We start from the raw sequence: 22834 nt of genomic DNA on the forward strand, positions 1-22834 counted from the left end.
GGAGGCGAGAAGCAAGAGTTCTAGTAAGTCATCTTAGCCCCATTCCCTCCACCACTTCCATGCGTCTCCTTTATTCCTTGGAGGGGCCCGAGAACAAGACACTTTTAAAGATGTTTTCTCAAGAAAACAAATGTTTAACTTTTTTGATTGGGGGAAGAGAACGAGTTGAAGTACAGACTAGTCTTTAACACAAGAAGCCGCCTTCTGTCGAAGAGGCCAGTCAAATCAGGTTTTAGAAAGCTTGAAAGGGTAAAATCACTTGACTGGTCTGCAGACCATATGACGAACAGCTGAGGCTAATTAGCTGGGTTGTGGGTTTTACAGAGATGCCTGGTTTTGAAAGTTGATGGAGCAAACTGCTTTTCAAAAGACTCTTTTGAAAAAGTTTTGTAAGTAGGCGATTCTGACTTTAACATTTCTCTTTGTATTAGATAAAAAGTCAGCGTTTTGAAGAGGACATGTGATTGGAAGTTGTCTAATTGTTGAAGTGTTGGGAACTCCAGTCTCTAAAGTCTTAGAAAAACAACTGAGGATTTATACTTTGGCAAGGTATGTTTTACATTTTTCTTTTTTTTAAGTCTTTGAGTTCTGCCATGTCATTTTCAGGCACTTAAAGTGTGTGCAATTTAACATATACCACTGCACATATTAGTTGTTTTTTTTTTTTTAATCAAAGACTTTAAGATGTCTGCTAAATTTCTTGAGTTTAGTTTGAGAAAAGTGCATTTGCAATTACCAGAGAGGGGGTATGAATACTGACTGCGTTTCTCCTTTCTTTTCTGTACTTTAATAAAGTAACAGGTTTTTATTCTCAGATAGTATGTTGATTAGGAGAGCTGACTAAGGAATTAAGTTGTCCTCAGAGTCTTGTTCATCCTCTGAGGATTTTATTCACAAAAATTCAAACTTATTGGGATTTTGTTTTTAATATTGTCAATAGCTTTTATGTTAAGTATGTGTTTTGGTGTAAGTTGTATTTTATAAGGTGTATCTTTCCTATGAATTAAATTTGCCTTAATCTTGTTAGGTTTGGTAATAGCATTGTGGTTATGTAAGGAAAAGTCCATAGATTTGCGGGGGGGGGGGGGGGGGGTTAATTAGTATGCAGTAATGAAAGATCTGGGTGATGACTTTGAAGCACATTTTATTACTTTTGGATTTGTACCACTTGTTTGCTAGGGCTGCCAAAACAAAGTACTACAAACTGGGTGGCTTCAACAACAGACATTTATCATCTCAGTTCTGGAAGCCAGGAGTCTGAGAGCAAGGTGTCGGCTGGGCTGGCGCCTTCTGAGGCCTTTCTCCTTGGCTTGTTGATGACCGTCTTCTCCCTGAGTCCCTTCCTGTCATCTTCTGATTATGCATGTCTGTGTCCAGATTTCTTCTTCTAAGAACACTAGACAGATTGGGTTAGGGTCCACCCGCTTGATGATCTCCCTAAAGGCCCTATGTTCAAGTAAGGTCACATTCTGAAGTACTAGGAGTTAGGACTTAAATGTATGAATTTTGGGGCAACACAGTTCAACTCACAGTTGAACAGGTTTCATAATATCATATTTTAAAAATGTGCCTGCAAGTGCATTCAATCATCATTTGTTAGCCAAGTGCCTAGAGACTGTGCTGGATGTTGAGTGTGTGAAGATGAATGAGACATGGCCTCTGCCCACTAACGCTGGTTTAATTAAATATATGGGTGTAATTTCCTGTGTATGTGTTTACTTATCTTTTCTGTTGAGTTGTGGTCACTTTCACAGCCAGGTGTCCCTGGCCACAATCAGAGTCCTGGCACGTGAGCAGCCTAATACTCTTTGAGAGGCACCTGGAAGGGCTCTCTCACTCCTGAGTACCCTCCACATAGGCTAGGAGGGTGGGAGGACCCTTACATTCATCTAGTAGAACCTCCCCATTTCACAGATGAAGAATTGAGATTTGGAAGTGCTAATGTCATTTGGCTGATTAGTGTCAGAGCAAAGGCAGTGTCCTGTCTTCCACTGTGGCGTGCTGACCAGTACCTCACTTTGTTTTCTTTGCCACACGTTCATGCTTTTCATCTATTCAGAAATCACTGTGGAAAAGAGCCTTGATAAAAAGCTGACATTCTCTGTCAAGATTCTTGGATTATAGGTACCGCCCCCCCCCCCCCAAAAAAAAAAAGCTTTAGGGAGGAATGTTTATTCACGAGGGAGGTTCATCCATAGAATGTCCAGATTGGATTTAAAACATTCCAAAGGGATTTAATCTTATCTTGGTTGTTTTCTCTGTCTCTTACATTTTCTCCTTGTTCTTCCAAGACATAGTATTCAGTGACCGAGCAGCCATTAGAATATAAACATTTTTTCTTCTTTCCTGCTGCTGCCCACAAGACAGAAGCTGTGGCAGAAGAGAATGTTGATGAAACTTGCCAGCTAGCCGGTGGCACCATGGCAACCAGGACCTGTGCATGTGAGCTGGTCTCAGCAACTCTACTGCTGTTTCAGCCTCTGCCCTCCATAGACCCTCAGTACCTGAGTGCTCAGAGAGGAAATGCTCACCACTTCCCTTGGTTTCTGTTTTCCCTTTTTAGGATTAAAGTTTCCTCAAATATCTGCCCATCTTTTGCTATTATTATTTCTTTCTTCTTCCCTTTGCACTTGGTTGATTTAGAGCTAGAGTTCAGGCTATAGCATATGTGATAGCTGACAAGTCATGTAATATGCCCATTCGAAACAAAAGCTGATTTTTGCAGAAGCTATCATTCTTCTGTGCTGTCTTTGCAATAGGACAGCTTCCTGTTTCTTCTACGTTTCTGGTGCGGCTGGGTCCTGGCGAGGTCCCGGTGAGGTCCCGGCGAGGTCCCTGCCCTCTGGTGGAGCAGAGGCTGGATCGGTGGGGATTGGAGGGTGGGAGGTAATGAATGAGATGAGGGTGCTGCTTGAGAGAGGAGTTTGCATTGTTGCAGCCTCTGGAGATAGGAGCCACTTTGCACAAACACAGATGCAAATCATCCAGGAGCTGAGGGCATTGATTTTTTGTTTGTTTTCCCCATTCCATGCGTTAATAGGCACGTCTTCTCCCTGATGTAGTTTGCGAGGGGATCCTTTAGGCATGAATGCTAGATTCACCATTCAGCAATATTGAATGGATCCGCTGTTTCACAAGAAAGAGAAAGGCCAGACTGTTTTAAGCTCGTACCTCTGTGCTGTGGTGACTGACCAGCTTGTGGACTATTATTTAAAAAATCTCCTTCCCAGTGTCCTTTTCGGATCTCTCTTACTGATCCTGATATTTTGGCTCTCTCTTCACTCTAAATATCTTTGTTATCACTCCCTTGGCCTCAAGAAATCAACCATGTTGATGACTCTAAAATCCATATTGTTAACCCTTATTTTTCTTTTGTGCCCGAGTTCAGTTTTCCAAATGTCAATTAAACACAACTCCCTGGATGTCCCTCAGACATGAGGGACATTTAGTTGGACGTGTCCCAGAGAGTATAACGTATTTGAGAGTGTATCTGGGTTCAGATTTTGGCTCTGCTTTTTACTGGCTGTGTGACCTTGGAGAACTTACTTAACCTTCCTGTGCATCCGTTTTTTTCATCTGTAAATTAGCTCATTGGGTTGTTGTGAGGATTAAATTAGTATTTAAAAGGGCTTAGAAAAGTACTCAATACATGTTAGTTATAATCATCTCAAACCATCTTTTCCTCTTAATGATAATACTGTTCATTCAGTTATCAAGCTAAAAGTTTTGGTTATCTTTAATGCCTATTCCAGTCAGTTAAGAAGTTATACTGATTTTTCTTCCTCCTAAATATATCTTGAATTAATCCCTTCCTCTCTATCCTCACCATTAATGACACAAGTCACTCACCATCATTCCCCATTCGCCTGGTCCTCTGTGTATTCCCAGTCTCCACGTGGCTGCCAGAGACATCATTGTAAGGCACAGACCTTGTGTCCCTCTCCTTCACAAAAGCCTGCAGTGGTTTCCATTGCCCAGAGGAAATGGAAACATGTTAGGGCCATATAGGAGTCCTTACAGGCCTAGGTCCCAAACTCCCATCTTTCAGCCTCTGTTTGGACACATCCTCTTCTCTCCTCATGCACCCATTAGCCACATCCATCTGCCCATGTCCCCTAAATCCATCATTACCTTTTTCTGTCTTATTCCTTTGGAAGTATGAATGCTCTCCTATCCTCCCAGTCAGTCACGCCAGTACTTGCTCCTTTCTCATGGCTCTAAGCTTGGCCTATACTTTTATGCCTGGCAGCCCTTACTTCCATCAAAAATCAGTTACACCTTTTATCGGATTGGCATCAATGACCATTTTGTTGATAGTGTCTATTCCCTTTAAAGGATAATGCTTATTTGACATATGATGTGCAGCCCTTTACCACATCATCCTGTGAACTGTCTGTTCAATACTTTTGTTGGTCATAACTAGCACAGTAAAACAGGAAATAAAAATAAAAGGCATAGAGAGTTATTGGTGCTGCCAGGTTTCAGGAAGTCCTGTTCGTGACGCCATTAATATTGGTGAATGTTTCTCAGCATCTGCCAGGGTTCAGGAAGTCCTGTTCGTGACGCCATTAATATTGGTGAATGTTTCTCAGCATCTGCCAGGGTTCAGGAAGTCCCTGTTTGGGCGCCATTAATATTGGTGCTGCCAGGGTTCAGGAAGTCCCAGTTCGGGCGCCATTAATGCTGGAGTTCTTGTTCCAGCATTAAGAAGGGTTCAGCAATCTGGAGAAGGCTGTGTGTAACTTAAAGAGTCCAGAGACGAAGCATAATTTTGAAAGGCATATGGGGGTCAGAGGAGCTTAGCTAAAAGGAACTAAGATCTCCTCGTCTGAGAGACCCCATGCTTTTTATTAACACAAATTGTCCTGAGGTGAGGCAGAGAGATACACTTCAAAGGGGTAGGGTTTCGTATACAGAGGCATTGTCAGAATGGGGGAATTAGCCTATGGCTGTTCAGGTGTTTGGCCAGTAGGAGGCAATAACATGTAGATTAAGATGCCATGAGCTGTCTGGCAGCAAGCAATCATCCCTTTTCAGGTTTGGGGAAATGCCTTCAGCCATTCCCAACAGGTGACAACATATGTGACTCAGCCCTTGTTGAGTCTCCAAGTTCCATCAACCTTTTGATGAAACTCTTGCAATTATGACATGCTAGAATTGGCTTTTGGCAGAGAGTAAAAAAGGATAAACAAAATGTACTATTTTTAGCTAACAAAGCATTAGCATTTGTATGGCTAAGTAATAAATAGAAGATATGTATGATATTACTCATAATAGTGACACAAATATCAAGTAACAACAGTCTAACGATGTGAAAGATCTTTATGAAGGGAATTTATTGACAACAGTTTTAAAGGCATTTAAAAGACATAAATACATGGACACAGATAGGTAGGGTCAATATTATGAATATGTCAGTGTTCTAAATTTCATCTATAGATTTAATTTATGTGGAACTTAGATGGAAGTGTGAAAGGTCAAGAATGTCCATAGTACAGTGGAGGGGACTAGTCCTCCCAGACATAAAGTTGAATTGTAAAGTCATGGTAATTAAGGCCTTGTGACATTGGCCCAGGGGTAGTGAAAATGACCAAAGGGACAGAAGAGAGAATCCTAAAACAGATCTGACCATATATGTTGAATTTTTTTCAATAAATGGTACTATGACAGGTATCCTTCAGGGAGAAACAATGAAAGTGAACCCCTTCATATGCCTTAATAAATTACCAATGGACCAAAGACTTAAATGTAAAAGGCAGAACCTTTAGGAAATGATGTAGAAGAATATTTTTATCTCTTTAGATAAGGAAAGATTTCTTCGACAGGATATTATCAGAAACAACTATCAAAGAAAAGATAGCTAGATTAGACTACTTGAAGATTGAGCAATTTAAAAAGTGAGAAGACAAACCACAAACAGGAAGAAGATATTTACAACATCTATAACTGACAAAGGACTAGCATCAGGAATGTAGGAAGAACTCCCTCCTGCATGTCCATAAGACAAGACAACCCAATAGAAAAACAGGGAAAGAATATCAATGTGCTTTTCTATAAACAGAACCTGAATGGCCAACAAATTAAAAACAGATGCTCAACCATATTAACAATCAGAGAAATGCTAATTTAGATCACAATATGTTACCATTTTGAGAAGTCTGACAACAAACACCAAATGTTGTCGAAGATGTGAAGTTGGGAGCATAAAACAAGTATATTGGACAATAATTTGGCATTATCTTGTATTACTGAACATTCATATACTCGTACCCCAGGAATTTCACACTATCTACCCAGAGCAATAGCCTCTGTGGTGTGCCTGTGCCCTGACGTTGTGTTGATACATTTATTGAACCCCTCTTCTCTCGGGGTGGATGGACTGGGTCTGGCATTGCCCTCAATCATGAGCATTTGCCCCATTTTGTCATATAAATAGCACGAAGAAGGTTGGGAAGCAATTTCCTGGAGAAACTCTTGCTGGCATACATCAGGAGACACCCACACATATAGCAGTGGTGTTTTCAATGAGAGTAAGAACATGGGGGGATGTGGCTTAGTTAAGCTAATTCTCCTCTGAAAACCCACAGGCATTAAGTAATTAGAGAAGGTTTTGGAATGTCATTTCGTAACATCTGTGGTAAAATGGTAACTATTTCAAGCCAAGTGAGAGAGACTGAGATAGAGGCTGAAGGGAGATGATATTACTCCTGGGCAGTATGTGTTTTCATTAACATGTGGTCAGCTGGGTGGTGTATAACGATGGGCAAGGTCCAAGTTTTGAATGAGTAGATGCCTTAATAAAGGCTCCCCCGTGGAGAGAATGCGTTGGAGCCAAAGTGACAGCCAGTTGTCTTCGCTGACATTTCACTCTTCCTTATTGCCAGATAAAATATCTTACCACAGAGGCATGATGTTGGCAAATGAAATTTCATTGGAACGGCAGGTTCGGCCCATCATGTCCTATGTAATTTACTTTAGCTGAGAACATCCTGCTGTGAGCCTGGGTCTTTCGTGTTCCCTCTTCTGTGTTTTGTACAGTCATGGTCTTCTTTTTGGACCTTTCACTGCCAAGGACAGAGATAAATGTGGGACCGTAGGGAATGGGGATGGTTTTCAGGCATTTCTCTCGGTTTCTTTCTCTTTTTTGGCTCCATCTTCTCCCCAGGGCAGCGATGCATTATATTATTTTAAAATTAATGCCTCACAGGTTCCTTTGTTTCATTTTCACTGCTGCCCTTTTCTAGGCTTTAAGGAGTAAGAGGGGGGACAAGGGACAGCTGCCACCATGACCCCATTTAAATTTCTCATGGCTAAAGTTTGGACTTCGAACCTAGGATCATACAGCATAGAGCAGCCGTGGGCAAACTACAGCCCGCGGGCCGGATTCGGCCCGTTTGAAATGAATAAAACTAAAAAAAAAAAAAAAAGACCGTACCCTTTTATGTAATGATGTTTACTTTGAATTTATATTAGTTCACACAAACACTCCATCCATGCTTTAGTTCCGGCCCTCCGGTCTAGTTTAAGAACCCATTGTGGCCCTCGAGTCAAAAAGTTTGCCCACCCCTGGCATAGAGTGTACAGGGAAGAGACCATTGAGTTTAAACCTCTTATTTCATATTTGAGAAAGAAAGGCCAGGAGGGGGTGGTGACCCATGCTGGCTCACACACACGGTGGCAGAGCTGGGACTAGCACGCCGCACACTGATGGTTGTCATCTAGCCCTCTTCAGCTTGCCACACTGCCTCAGCATCATTCCTCAAGGGATGATTCAAAATTGTGCGTTTCTCTTGTGTCTCTCTGACTAAATTTTGAGGGGAAGAGTGACATCTCACTGACATGTGTAGCATGTGAGGTAGTTAACAGGGCTCTCAATACTTGTCACACTTAAGTGAAAACATGCTCTTGCACCAAACATGCTCTCTTTCCTCTTCCTCCCCATCCAGCTAAACCCTTCCTGACTTTGAAGGTGCGCAGCTCAGGCCCTGGCTCCTGCTCCCTCTTTCTGACCTCTGAGGGTCCTCTTGTCTTATAAAACCATCATCTTCACCATCTTGCATGTACCCAGCAGCTTACAGTTTATAAATGCATTCACCCAATGTATCCTTTAATTCCAATCATCTTTAATTGGAATATTGCCATTTTGAGGGAACAGTCTGGGAGAGGGGAGGTGACTGGCCCTAGGCCACACAGCTAGGAAGTAAGAAGCAGAGTGCAGGTTTTCTGACCTCAAGCCCATTTAACCTAAGAGAAGAGAAGAGAAGAGATGAAGAGATTTGTTGTTCTACTTATTGATGCATTCATTGGTTGACTCTTCTATGTGCCCTGACCGGGATCAAACCCATAACCTTGGCGTATCAGGATGACGCTCCGGCCAGAAACCCCTATTTTACTTTTGATGTCCTGTGCTGCGTGGTCTATGTGGTGTGCCATACATTTTTCTCCCTTATTATCTTGACTTACTTGTCCTTTGTTGACAAGGAGCTCATTTTGTTTCCTCATCCCAATTACCAATTTGTGAGGGGAGTGACTGCCATTCATAGTTGCTAGCACAGTGCTGGGCAGGTAAAAGTTGCTTATTAAATACTGCTGAATTGAATGCAAATATAATTTAATTTACCAAAAAAGAGCAGCTATCAGCGGAGCTCCAAGACATTTTTTGAGTCACTCCTGAATGAAATCAGCGGGGAACAGAGGGAACCAGAGGAAGGAAGAGGTTGTTAGAGAAAGCCAGATGGTAGACACAATTAGCAGTTGAGTGACAGCTGGCCTACGGTCAGCCACTGGTGAAGCAATACAGAAGTAGACAGACTTCAGGAAACATGCACGTTTACTGGGGAGATGAGACACACTCATAAGATGGCAGAGGAGGACTTAGAATTCGCATCATACCCATAACGTTAAGCAGGTAAAGCACTCAGACTTATTGAGAAGAAACTGGTTAAAGGAATATCCAGAGTTGGATGTGGCTTATAAAGACGAGTTTCCAGGGTGCGAGTAGAGTGGGGAGAGAAGCATTTGGCTTAGTTTGTGATCCTTCTGTTAATTACTGAGGCTGTGAGAAAAGGAGCATAAATAGGTGAGGGTGTTTCCATGAAAACAACTTCCCTTCCCTTTTCTCTACGATGGAATCAGGAGGGCCTCAGCGCTGAGCCTGGTGGTCAGAAGTGAAGAGAACCCAAATAATCACATGTGTCCTCAGTGCACAGAGATGAGTTGTGATGACCAGCTGCGTGGGTTTTCTGGTGCTGCCCCATTTCACCCGTTCTTGTGCGTTTGCCCTATAAACCAATGAGAGGCTGTAGAAATTCTAATGCTTTGAAACTAAACTGTATTTCCAACTCTGCCTTTTCCCAAAAGGGTTACAAAAAACCCACTGGCAGACCTCATGTCTCAGATTTTGGTTTGAAAAATCACACTATATCTCTTGAGTTTATAAACATTTTGTATCCAGACAAAAGTGTAGAAGTTCTCTACTAGAATGCATGTGAAACTAATTTCCTAATAGTAGACGTGTACACATGTTCTTTTATGAGCTTCTGTCCTCTCCAGAGAACATAAGATCAAGACCTTTTAGATTAGAAGTAATAGAACTTTAATATCTACTCCTTCCTGTGTCAGAATGTTCATAGTTTAGAAATATTTTAGAGGAGCTAAAGGAATGTGTATCCCAGATGCTTAGAGGCACCGGCAGTTAATGGAGATGATCACAAATGACTACTTGTAATTTCTATGCAGAATGATTTTCTCTATTATGCTCTTTGCAGTAGACTCTAGCATGTAAATAGGTAAAAGCTTTTCTTGGATATTTATGTATAAATTTTTAAGTTTATTTTTCATTGCTGGGAAAATTGATTAACATTATTGGGGTTTATTGTTAGAAGTTTTAGTTTATTTTCATTGCTTGATAGCTATATGCCAATTGTGTTTTCATGTGATGTATAAATACATATGGGCAAGTTTAACTTAAAAAGGATACATTGATAACATCATTTTTTAAAATGGAAAGATAATTCCTGAGATCAAAACACTCAACTTATAAACTTAGGCAATTAAGAGTGTTGGTATGTGGAGATTAACTTTATACTTTAAAAAGTGAACTTCCGAAGCCATGATTATAGAATTATGCAATAGATTTTTGTGTGTGGCTTATAAAACCTTTTCCAGTACTTTGCAGTCACCTCTCTTGTATATAGACCCTGATTTCATCCGCATTAAAACTTCTCTAATATCATGCTTCTTCAATTCCCTTCCAACACTAAAACAAAATTCCCCAAGTTGTTGCTTATCAATGTCTTATAAACTCGTGGATATTTACATCTCATGGTGTTCTTTTCCTGTGCTTTATGCTCCTCTTGTCTGTAACTTTCTTTATCTCTTGGCTCCTTCTCTTGCTGATTCATGCTTTTTCTGTGAGCACATAATCTTTATTTTGTGTTAGTAAATCTATATTGAAGTTTCTTTACTGCTTTTTTTATTTTTTTTTAAACAGGCCCCTCTAGATTCTTTCTGAGTGATCGTACTGCCCACTCACTTTAGTCTTCTTAGCCTTCTGCCTTCCTATATCTTTCTCAGAAGTGCATTCAGAGAAGAAAAAGTTGCCTTATCTCAGGTCTGGCTGATGACAAAGACAAGGTACGGCTCTGGAGGACCAAGTTCTAACTTGGATGCTTGGCTTTCTATCTGTCCAGGCAGAAGGAACCTGGCTGGAGCAATTAGGGGGAGCCTGAGATTGAATGGGCAAAGGAGAGGGGAGAGCAAGTGGATGGAGTAAGTTGCCCTGACTTAGATGTCAGCTGAAAAATAATATTAACTCGGTGTTTCGTTACCTAAACGATTTATTCTGGAAAAAGAAAGGGTTGCAACCCAGTGCCTGCAGACATGGCAAGCCATGTGCACTCTCTGTGTGCCAAGATGAAGGAGTATTTATATAAAGGAAAAGGAAGTTAAGGGAAGGCGAAGTTAGAGCCATAGAGCTTTATTATAAACAGAGGGTTCTCACAATTACATAGAGTAGGAGAACTTCCATAAGCCCTGGCTCCTCCCATAGATACTCCCCACGGATTATGTTTTCTTAAAGTTCCAGTTAGTTTTTATCAAAGGTAAGAGAATCTCTTTGACTTTTGATGAAGTGACAACTACTTGGGCCTTTTCTAGTTATTATTTCTGCTGAGCTAAGTAAGGGGTCCTTTCAGTCTGTATGGCAAGCTGTCCTCCTGATTTCCTGGAACATTCTCCTCCAAATCCATAAGCCACCTCTCTCCTTTTTGAACTTCTCCTTAATTTGTTGTGTTTGACTTTGATGTAACTTTGGCCACCTGTCTGGCGCCTCCATTTATACTTAACCCCTGGAGTCCTGGAATTGGTTCTATGCCACCTTTACATAAGGCTGTCTGCTCCAATAGGCAACACGAAGGGTTGTTCTGTTCCCATCTGCCCTATGCCCTCTTCTTCTTTCCTGTAACTTTCTAGGAGTTTTAAATAGCAAAGCTTTTATATACAAGCGTACCTCATTTTATTGAGCTTCACTTTATTTCACTTCACAAATTTCAATTTTTTTTTCCAAATTGAAGGTTTGTGGCAACTCTGTGTCAAGCAAGTCTATTGGCATCATTTTTCCAGCAGGCTCAGGTGATGATTAGCATAGTTAAATAATAAAGTATTTTTAATTAAGGTGTGTAAATTTTATAGACAACACATTTGCACACTAAGTAGACCATAATATAGTGTAAATATAACTTTTATAGGCACTGGGAAACCAAAAAAAATGTGTGACTCACTTTATTGCAATATTCACTTTATAGTGAATCTAGAACCAAACTCACAATATCTCCAAAGTATGCCTGTAAACCATTGCTCATGACATAGTCATAAGCTGGTTCAAGGGGTTTTGTGGATAAAATACAATAGAAGCAATTTCTTCTGAATTCATAGAAAAAGATTAACTTAGTGGAGATAATTTTGTTTTTCTATCATTGGTATTAAAAAAATTTTGTGCCTCTCTATGATATTCTGTGCTTTAATTTAGTCTAAAGTGGTTTCTAACATAGCAAAAAAAAATAATGTATTCTCAATTATTCTAAGTTTGCTATGTTCTTCAAAGAATATCTTGACTTTTGAGGGTTTCACCTAAGTATAGGTTAGTCCATCAAGACTAATCTGGATATCTTTTCTTTTTAAAAAAAATTTCTTTTTATTGATTTCAGAGAGGAAGGGAGAGGGAGGGAGAGAGAAACATAAATGATGAGAATCATTGATTGGCTGCCTCCTACATGCCTCCTACTGGGGATCAAGCCCACAACCTGGGCATGTGCCTTGACCAGGAATCGAACCATGACCTCCTGGTTCATAGGTCCACGCTCAACTACTAGGCCATGCCAGCTGAGCTGGATATATTTTCTAATGGCCTCAGTGTGTCCATTTAGATACAGGAAATGATAACCAATGTTGCTGGTTATAAATATTGTTCTGACAGTTCACTTTTTCAAGGATGCTAGTTTCCTGTCCTAAGGGGTGGTGCTGCCTCTTGGTTTACTTCCATCCAGTTTGGTCTAGATCTTCCCAGGGCTATTCAGCCCTAGACCCCCAGCTCTTCCTTTCCCATGAGTGCCCAATGATCATTGTCCCCGAGATTCTGTCCTATAGACTTCTTCCAAACTCCAGGTTGCCCTTCTTGGAATTCTCACCAGGAACACCCAACACATTTCAGATTTCCCTCCCAGATGAGAAGAGCCCTAAGACTGTGGTAAGTGTGGGAGATCTGAGAGGTGGCACCTTTAGGAATTGCTGAATAAAAAAGCCTGAGAGACCTTGTAAATGAGTTGTCAATCTAAGGTGTTTAGGTAGACAGGAAGTGTTTGGGTACAAAGTTGAAGGCAAATGACCCGATTCAGAGCCAGGTTGAATGTAGAGCTTTGTGTACTGGTTTTCCAAATGTGTACAATGGAGCTCTTGTTAGGTCTCTGTTGTGCCCACAGGCCTTGGAGGTGTGCGTGTGTGTGTGTGTGTGTGTGTGTGTGTGTATCTTACCTTCATTCCTTTCATCAGGATGGTTTTACTTTCATTTATTTTGTATGTTGGAGTGCCATGTAAGATTTCACTTAAAGAAACGTGTTGTAGGATGTGTGCAATCAGCTGAACCAGAGCAGTTTTGTGAGGCAGTAAGATTTGCTGCAATGGCATTATGCAGGTTTCTGAGACCCTACACAGTAACATCCAGCTGGCTATGAAAACATTGACTTGCTATGGACTTAGAGTAGCTCTCATATTTATAGAAGCCAAACAAGAAGCTCCCCAACATAAAATCATCTCTACCGTGATCCATGATAAAATGTTATGATGCAACCTATTGTGTTCATTCCTTATTGCTCAGTTGACTATCCTAACAGTATGAAAGCAAACATGGGCTGAACAGATGTGTCGGAACCTTGCTGTCATTTAGTGAGTGTAAATGACACAGCACTTTCTTAAATATTTTCACAAGAATGGACATGTGAATCCACTCTGAATTTTTTTAAAAAAGAAGGAAAAAGAGAAAAGGCTAGTGCAAATTAAGCCTTTTCAATTAATGACCCATTTATAAGCATTTCAAGTAACATATATGCACTAAAGGCAGAAGCAAATAACTTAGCAAAGCAGCATAATTTGGAGGTGTCTAAATCGCATAGGTAACTACTTTGACTATAAGAGTTTTTATTCCCATAAAAAACAATAACAATCATGGGACATTCACTAAACTTAACTCACAAAATTGGATATTCTGGAGATCACATTTACTGAACAAAATGCAAGAAAATTAGCAATCAGCAACAATAACAAAAAAGCTAACTGCGATCCGACAGGCTGATTTAGAAATTGGCTGGATGGCTGCCAGTTCCTCATTTCTTTTGCATAAGTAAACCCAAGGCACACCCCATTCTATAACAGCTGCTGATAGAAATGCAAACAGTCTAATTTTCTGCATACTGAATAGGTGGAACAAGGAAAGAGTTCTTGAGAATCAATAGGAAGTTTATCTGATTAGACCTTGTCCATTAGGTGAGCGAACCCACAACCCACATGCCCTTGATCAGAAATTGAACCTGCGACCCTTCGGTGCAGGGGCCAACGTGCTAACTGTTGATCCACATTAGGCAGGACTAATTACTCTTGTCTCTTTCTCTCACTCTCTAGCCTGCTGTAATTTAATGTAGAACATCTCAGAATTTTTCTCTTGTCAACTCATATTCTCATATTTTTAAAAAGGCAGTGATAAAGGGGTCCCTCTGTTCCCCAGTTACTGCAACTCAGGGATATTTATTTATTATTTTTATTATTTGGACAGTCATCCTCAACAGTTCTTGCTTCTTCTAATTCATAATTTTTTTTTCCTCCTAATATTTTTCTTGGACTGAAAGAGGCCTCATTGCTCCTTCACGAAGTGAAGTGGTTTGCTTCTTGATTGGGTGCGTTTCCTGGACAGGTTGACACCTTTCCAGAACTGCAGCACATTAAAGACTTGAGGCAGCTGAGATGCGAGTGGGAGCCAGGCTGTGCTGGTCAAAGGTCTTCTCATGCATGTCCCGTGTTCTAGGAGGACAAGGCTTGGCAGACTCCATTTCTAGGTCAAAAATGGAAAGGCGCTCTGTGTTTTTCAACGTTGGAAGGTTCTAATAGCAAGTCCTTTGAGTGCTACTTGTCCTCACAGTCCTGGATGTGGGAGCAGCACTGTCACTCCCAATAGTTCCACCTTTGAGTCTCAGGCCCGGGAGTTTGGTGGCACTCTGACATAGCCTCCACCTCGCCACTTGACCTCTTCAGAGCTTGTTAATACCAGAATTCCCCCTGCTAACCAGCCACTCCTCCTCTTCCACTTTTGGAAAATATTTTTAGTTTATTCTCAGAGATTTTAAGCTACAGAGGAAAAAACACCAGGCTTAAAGCCATATGATCAGTGTTTTAGCCTTAATCCATTGTAATAATAAGAAAGGTATGATACATGTATCTCCATTAGGCATTTTGCTGCTCATTTTACATGGGTCGGTGGTGGTATCCTGTTATTTGGATTTAGGAGACCCTGACCCCAACACCCGTTATCACTGTCTTCTATGTGCTCACAACGAACAACCACTGAGTGGGAGTAGACTTTATTGACTTTATACTTCTGTTGAATTCTTACAGACGTCCCTGCTTCATGGTGTCATTAGAGGAACATTTGGCCATGGGTTGGACTTTCCATTGCAGGGACATGGTTGTGTCTATAATGGGGGTGCTTCCACCTTATTTGAGGTATTACTCAGCAAAACAAACAGCCACGCCTTTTGCTACTGTAGTGCCTGCATTTTGTAAATGGCATGTTCTATAGTGCGCCCTTTTTCCTGTTACCTATGTCTATAAAACAGGAGGTACTTGTTACAAACTGTAAGTAATATAACATTCAATGTTTTGGTAAGTTTACTTTCCATAAATTCTTATAAACAATCATATGCTGATTGTAGAAGAGGCTTGGGCAGCAAATAACATCTTTTGAGTAAATGAATCAATGGTCTCCATAAATTTTTTAAAAAGATCCAATATCTCATTTGAGTCATTGACAGTGGTCATCCAGAAGAATATTTTCAAGAATTATTCCAGTGCCTCTTATTTCCTAATGTATAGTTGCTTGTACTATTTGTTTTTTGGGTTATGTTGGCCACCTACTGAGGTGATGGTAACATTTCAGAAATAGTTGGTCAACTCAAGGTTGCGAATGCTGATTTTTTCTTTATCCTGGTCTGTTCTCTTTAATACTTATGAAGAATTTGCAAATGTCTGAGGATACATTTGGAAATGTACATTTAACTCAACAGTATTTACAGATCATTTATTTGTTCTCTGCATAACTTGTTGTGTTGGAATATCACCATCTACTAGAACTTAGTCTTTTCACTTTGCTTAAATGGGGAAGTGGAATATTCCTATGTCACAGGCACATTTATACATATTAGGCTAAAAGGTATGCAAACTTAGGTCCTGTCAGTTTTTATCCATGAACATCTCCTTTCTCTGTTAAGGACAGACCTATGATATTACTGCAAAACTCTGCGTGAGAGGAATGCCTTTATGAGTCACAGGTTGCAGGTGACGGTCTAACGCAGTTACAATAAAATATTCTGAATTCAACAGCTCAAACTCATCTTTCAATAAGGAGACAAAGAAGAGCTGGATTCCAATTGCTGTCTCCTCTTCGGAAAGAACAGCCCCACTATGGGACAGCACACATCTTGTGTTTGTAGTGAAAGTAGATGTGTTTCACTTCAGGGCACAGGAATTGCAATGGTAAACACAGTTGCCTCTATTGATATGTTGGTACGCTATAAAATGCCTCTTTTGTCCTGTGCTGCTCTGTATGACTTCTCTCCCTGCTTTCTGCTATCTCTATTATATGCGTCCTCCAGAATGCCAGGTATGGGTCAACAATGGTGCCATAGGAAACCAAGAAAAGCCTACTGCTTCTTAACATTAAAATTAAAAAACACGGATAGACTTTCTAGTTCTATGCAGATCATTGGTATGTGAAATGTTTTCTCTAACTGCACCCCTGGATAAGGGGACATTAAAGTGTTTGAAAGAATATATGGCAATATAGTTCTCAAAAATGCTGTTACATGCTGTTATTTGAAAAGTAATAGCTATATTCACATGTGCCTATTTCTACACAGAAATCAGGTGAGGACAATTGAAGTCCATGAACTATGGACATTGTAATATTTTATAACCATTCTCACAAATTGAAAATATTTTCCAGTAAAATATTCTTTATAATATACCTCATTTTCTCTTTTCAAAACTTGCTCTTTATTCTCCATTGAGCTTTACATTTTTATTCCCTTTGTATCTTCACATGAATGCCAAAAATGAGGCGTGTGCGTGTGTCTGCAGGGGAAAACTACATGGTGATGTGAATTTTGATGTTATGCTGTACTATATGTATGAGGGAAGATTAACACGTTCATAAAAATTGGCTTCTTTGAAAATGCAAAGAAGCAGGTGTAGTCATCAGGAGAACTTAGATCGGGGCATGGCTAAAAGTGTAAGGTCTACAGTAGGGAAGAAATAAGAAAATGAATTATTTTTTTTAAAAAAATCTTTTTTAAAAATTTGTTTTTATTGACTTTTGAGAGAGAGAGGAAGGGAGAGGGAGGGAGAGAGATAGAAACATCGATGTGAGGAAGAAACATTGACTGACTATCTCCTGTATGCACCCTGACCGGGGATCGAACCCACCACCTGAGTATGTACCCTGACTGGGAATTGAACTGGCTAGCTTTCTGTGCATAGGATGAAGCCCAGCTAACTGAGCGACACCGGCCAGGGCAAGAAAATGCATTTTCCGTAGTGAATATTGGCTCCCTATTGTACTCTGGCACCAAGCACCAGAATAGGCATTCAATAAATATTTGCAATAAATATTTGTTGACTGAAGGAGCAAGTGAGAGAGCCAGCAATATTTTTACAGAAAACTGAAGGCAGCACCAGAGAAAATAATCTTGATTTGAGAGAAAAATATCAAGCTCAATACCAAACAAAACTATAGGGAAACGAAAAAATTCATGAAATTGTTCTGCTTTCATTGCATTTTGAAACCACAGGAAAGACACAAAACTAGGATTTTTAGGATATGGTACAAGTATCAAGATTTATTTTTTCTTGGATCTTCTATGACCAACAAGAAGCAGATAAGCCCTCAGTTTATGACTTCTCTCCTTAGGGGAACCCATCAGAAGGAAGGGTTTTGTGATAGAGGGACTTCAGGGGCAGAAGTACAGGTCCTTCATTCCAACATCTCTGTGTCCAAAGCTTTGTCCGAAAGCAATTTATTACCATGGCTGCTGGTACCGTATCTTGGTACATTGTAAAACATCTCTTCAGAAAAGTTTTGATTCCTGAATCAAAGCAACTATAATTGAGGCTCTTGGCTCTGAAGGAGGGGAAACAAATAAAATAAAAATCTTGGTGTGTTAGAAAATAATATAGGATTGGAACTTAGAAGACATAGGACCCAGCTTGGCCCCATTATCTAACCAACTGGTTGACTTTAGACCATTCACTCGCCTTCTCTGGACCTCAGTTTCCTATCCTGAAAAATAGAGGATTCAACTGATGAAAATTCCAGATCCGAAATTGCCCAGAATCACACAGATAAAATTCATTGTTAGATAGGAATGCTAAGGTAGCTTTTGTGATGGATAGGGACCTCATAAACTATTACACCTAAATTGAATTTCTGTCTGATTTTTCTAAAGGTTCGGGTACTGGTTACATTAAGAATGGGTTATAAAATTGCATGCCTTGCTAATATTAACTTGATGAGGCTATTAGTATGGCTAAAGACAAGTTTCAATTATTGAATGCTTGATATAAACCAAGCAATGTCTAAAACTTTCTGTGGTTTATGTCACTTAATTCTTAAAATAACCCAATGAGCTTAGTAATGCTATCTCTATTTTTACAGTTGAAAGAATGGAGGTTTAGTTTGAAGAACTTGGACCACATTACACAAAGCGTCAGAATTTGAACCCACCCTACTTGCCATCACATTAAGCAAACACCACTCTTACAGTGTAAGTCTTGTACAGACATTCAGTTCCCTTTAAGGATCATAAGCAGATAAAGTAAAATCATGAATGTTTAGTACTGTCTATGGCCTATGGTAGTTGCTCAGTTCAGTTAATATTATCCAATCCCATGGGCAATAGAGGGAAATTTTGGCTTTTAAGAAATGGCTGAGCTATCTGGAGGAGTTTTGAGATTATTCTGCCTTGATAGGATATTTAAGGGTTGGAGTCTATGATTGACTTAAATAGGAAGCTTCATGGAAAATTTGGGCTATGGTGTGTGTGTAAAAGCGAGAGCAAGAAATAGATCTTTACACTCTCTTCTATCTTATTCCCTGAAAAACCAATTAAGTATGTTCTATTTTTTAAATAAGGAAGAAGATCATTGACTTTCTCTCACCAGGCAATTATCACTACATAGTACATGTTGAGGAAGTGGGTGTTCCTTGCTTTCTATTGTTAATCTGATGAGAGTGAGGGTGGAGAGCACTTTGAAAAAATATTTGTATAAGGAGGAGAGACACAAGTGAGCTGAATAAGAAAGTCTTTTGCATCTCCCAAATTGGGGCATTCTCGGCTTTTTAGGAGACATTTCCTTGAGGTACTTACATGCTACTTCTTCAAGGTATTTACAGAGTTTAAAGAAATGACCTCAGGCTCAAGTGTTCTTCACAGATCCTTATTTTTTATCTTATGAAATTTTCGGACTCAGTTCTTTCTCGACAGTTCTAGGAAAGGGCTATGGTCTGCAAATTGCTTGTTAGAAGCTAGATTGCTATATGAAGATGCTAATAGCAGTTAATACTTACACAGGACTTACTATGTGCCAGGTACTTCATATGTATATGCTAATTCAATCCTCACAACAGCCATCTGAGGTAGGTTTACTGCTGTGCTTCATCATACCTGAGATGTGTTGATGGTACATTCTTGATCTTGTTAGAGGACACGAATCAAAGATGTTCGCACAACTGTGTCTCCAGTGCCCCCTGATTTAATAGCAACTGTAAGGTATCGTGAGTTGTAAGACTGTGAAATGTAAGATGCACCCCAATTTTAAACAGAAGTTAAAATAAGAAAGTGGATGCACATTAGAATTAATAAACCTCCAATTTTCTCTTTCAACAATATGTTGAACTGAGCCCATGCTAACATGTGGATAGACTGCCCAAGACCAGTTACTCATCGCCTCATGGTGCCGTCTGTGACAGAATGGCACTGACATCCTTCAGAAGGGAGAAGTGTGTGTGGTATTTGCCATCTGCCTCTAGCGCTATGATGAGCATTGTTGTACGAATGCAGGTGAAGTGGTTGGCCCATGGACATCTGACCTAGGCTTCTGACCCATTTTTAGCAAGAGCAATGCAATTGGGAAGCCTTGATGACTGGCTTCCCAAGCATCCATAGTCTGGCGTACTTATTGAAAATGCTATGCACAAAATAATGTTTGGGTGCCCCAAATGTCAAATTCTGCACTAGGTTTTTATGTTTTCCTCTCTGTTCTAAAATACTGACATAAAACATAATTTATATTATTGAGTGAAGTTTTTTTTTTTAAATTTCTTCTTCTTTTTTCTCTTTCTGGAAAACAGGCCCCAGTAACAATACTCGAGACTTGAGTAACAAAATTAAGAAACAAAAATAATTTTTTGTATGTGAAGATGGTTCTATATGAAAACCTACCTGCAGTCGAAACTTCACATATAGTTATCTTCATTTAGTGGTGATCAGCAGTGGTGAGACAGCCACATGTGGGACTGCAGGTTGGGTTTGGGGTTGTCGTTTTCTGTGGATTAGGATTATTTTCTGCTGAAAGATGGAATAGTTCCGTTAATTCCAGGCTTTGACTCTCTGGACAAGTTCAAATAAGGAGCCTGTCACCATCAATAACCTGTCCAAACCCTGAAAAATCCTTGTTATCACTTTGAAGACTTGCCTGCCCCTGACTCCTTCTGCTTCCTTACTCTTTAGACTTCTGGCCTGTTAGCCCAGATCAGCTTGGTCACTGTAGCCAGTTTAGGACAAATACTACATAACCCCCTAATTTGCTAAGTTTCCCCAACTGGACTCTTTATTTTATTATTCACTTATATATTTGTAATATGTTTTAAAATTGATTTGAGAGAGAGAGAGAGGGAGAGAGAGAAAAGGAGAGGGAGAGAGAGAGAAACATTGATAAGACAGAAACAATGATGGGCTGCTCGTGCACGCCCCCTAATGAGTATTGAGCCTGAAACCCCGGGCAATCCAGGCAAGTGCCTGGACTGAGAATCCAACTGGGCTGTCTCTAGGGCTGTGTGTTTTGGGTCGAAGCTCAACCAACTGAGCCACACTGGCCAGGCCTGAACTCTTTATTTTATTGTTTGATCATGGCTTGATGTGTTTTTGCCAGGTCCCTGAGATAAACGGGAGGTGGCTTCTCAACCAAGGAAGCCGTTGTCACTCATCAATCTTTTCCCTATTGTTTATTCATCTTTCCGAATTATTTATTGAGTGTTCTCTGCCAGTACTCCTTTCTCCCAAACTGTTTACTGTACAAGCAGTTCAAGTGTAGAAAGAAACTATACTGTGGTAGAGATACATTTTGGGGTACAGACTAATTACAATTGGGGTAATTATAAGTAAAAATTTAAGTTTGTTGGTTCAGTGTAAGTTTAAAGCAACAAATCATTGCTTTTGCTGCTGCTTCTTATTATGTTATATTTCTAGTCTTGAACTGTTTGAACATCTGATCTGTCAATTTGGACTGTTCTAAACCAATTTTTATCAGTGTAGGCCAGTAAAAACCATTTTATAGATGACTTGAACTATTTACACGCAGTTTGATAAAATTAGAGCAAGTATGACCCAGCTAGAGGTGGATTTAATTGGTCAGCACTAGCTTGATTCAGTAAAATATATTCTGAATCAATCAAACCTTCTGTGAGCCAGTCAGAACCTGCTTTTCCGGATCTGAACTTATTAGAGCTAGGTAAAAGCAGTCTGAAGCAATTTGAGCTATCAAAACCAGACCCACTTTAGGACAGCCTGGATGGACCTGGAGAATATTATGGTAAGTGAAATAAGCCAATCCGAGAAAGACAAATATCACATGATTTCACTTATTTGTGGAATCTAATGAGCAAAATGAATTGACCAATAAAATAAGACCTGAAGCATGGAGACATGGAGCAGACTGACATACTTTGATGTGGGAGTGGGTGGACGAGAAGAGATAAACCAAAGAACTTATATACCCATATGCATAGCCCATGGACATGAGCAATAGGGTGGTGAAGACCTGGGGGAGGTGGGTAGAGGTTGGGAGGAGGGAGGTAAAGGGGGTAGGGGGTAAATGGGAGACATCTACAATGCTATCAACAATAAAAAATATACATTAAAAAAACAACAACACAGACCCAAATAGCCCTGGCTGATGTGGCTCTGTGGTTAGAGCCATGGCCTGTGCACCAAAAGGGTTGCTGGTTAGATTCCCGGTAAAGGGCATGTACCTGGGTTGCAGGTTTGATCCTGGCCCTGGTCTGTGTATGTGCGAGAGGCAACCAATCGATGTGAGAGAGACACATCGATGTTTCTCTCTCTTTTTTCCCCTTCTACTCTCTCTTAAAAATATCAATGGAAAAATATTATTGAGTGAGAATTAACCAAAAAATAAAACAAACAAACAAACAAACAAAACCCAGACCCAAATAATTTTGATTGTCTGGTTTTAACCAAGGTGGTTTTAGATCAGTCAGAGATGGTTTTCTAGGTAGAACTTCTTTTACTCAACTCTTTCACTCTGAATTAGTATGAACCATTCAAATTATTTTGAACAAGTATGAGTTTGTTAGAACAGATTGCCATGTTTCATACAAATCTGAATCGGCTTTTAAGCTGGTCATAACTTTTGAATTAACATATCTATTTTAAATGAATTGAAAATCATTTGAACCTGCCAAAAAAGTAGTTTGAAAGTGATCCTTGTTGACTCAGCAAACTGTTGGAGCCAGTCAGCAATCGATCGTGCTTTACATTTTGAGCCCTGGCCAGTGTTGCTCAGTTGTCTGAGCATTACCCTATGTACTGAAAGGTTGCTGGTTCAATTCCAGGTCATGGTTCCTTGAATTCTTTCTTTCTATGACAATAAAATAAAAACAATTAAAAGTAGTACTAAATATATGTTTTGAGCTTCCCAGTGGCAATTTCAGAAATTGTTCTAGGTCTTCAGAGTCAGTCTGCTCTGTCCATAATGGGGAGAAAGGAATAAAATAATGTTT

The 22834-nt window shown here is 40.0% G+C and overlaps 1 protein-coding gene across 3 annotated transcripts in view; it reads left to right on the forward strand.

The window, feature by feature from the left end:
* RAB27A (RAB27A, member RAS oncogene family) overlaps positions 1 to 22834 on the forward strand; it is a 70175-nt gene that overhangs the window by 15763 nt on the left and 31578 nt on the right. The window contains exons 2-3 of one of the 3 annotated variants that reach the window (XM_081086568.1): positions 432 to 549; positions 18473 to 18581. The exons of 1 other annotated variant lie outside the window; for it this stretch is intronic. The gene's annotated coding sequence lies outside the window, so the exon portion shown is untranslated. The remainder of the gene's footprint in view (positions 1 to 431; positions 550 to 18472; positions 18582 to 22834) is intronic. One more of the 3 variants, XM_081086567.1, reaches the window with a different exon arrangement.

Source organism: Myotis nattereri (genome assembly GCF_964212035.1).
Source record: "Myotis nattereri genome assembly, chromosome: 1".
NCBI classification, from domain to species: Eukaryota; Metazoa; Chordata; class Mammalia; order Chiroptera; family Vespertilionidae; genus Myotis; species Myotis nattereri.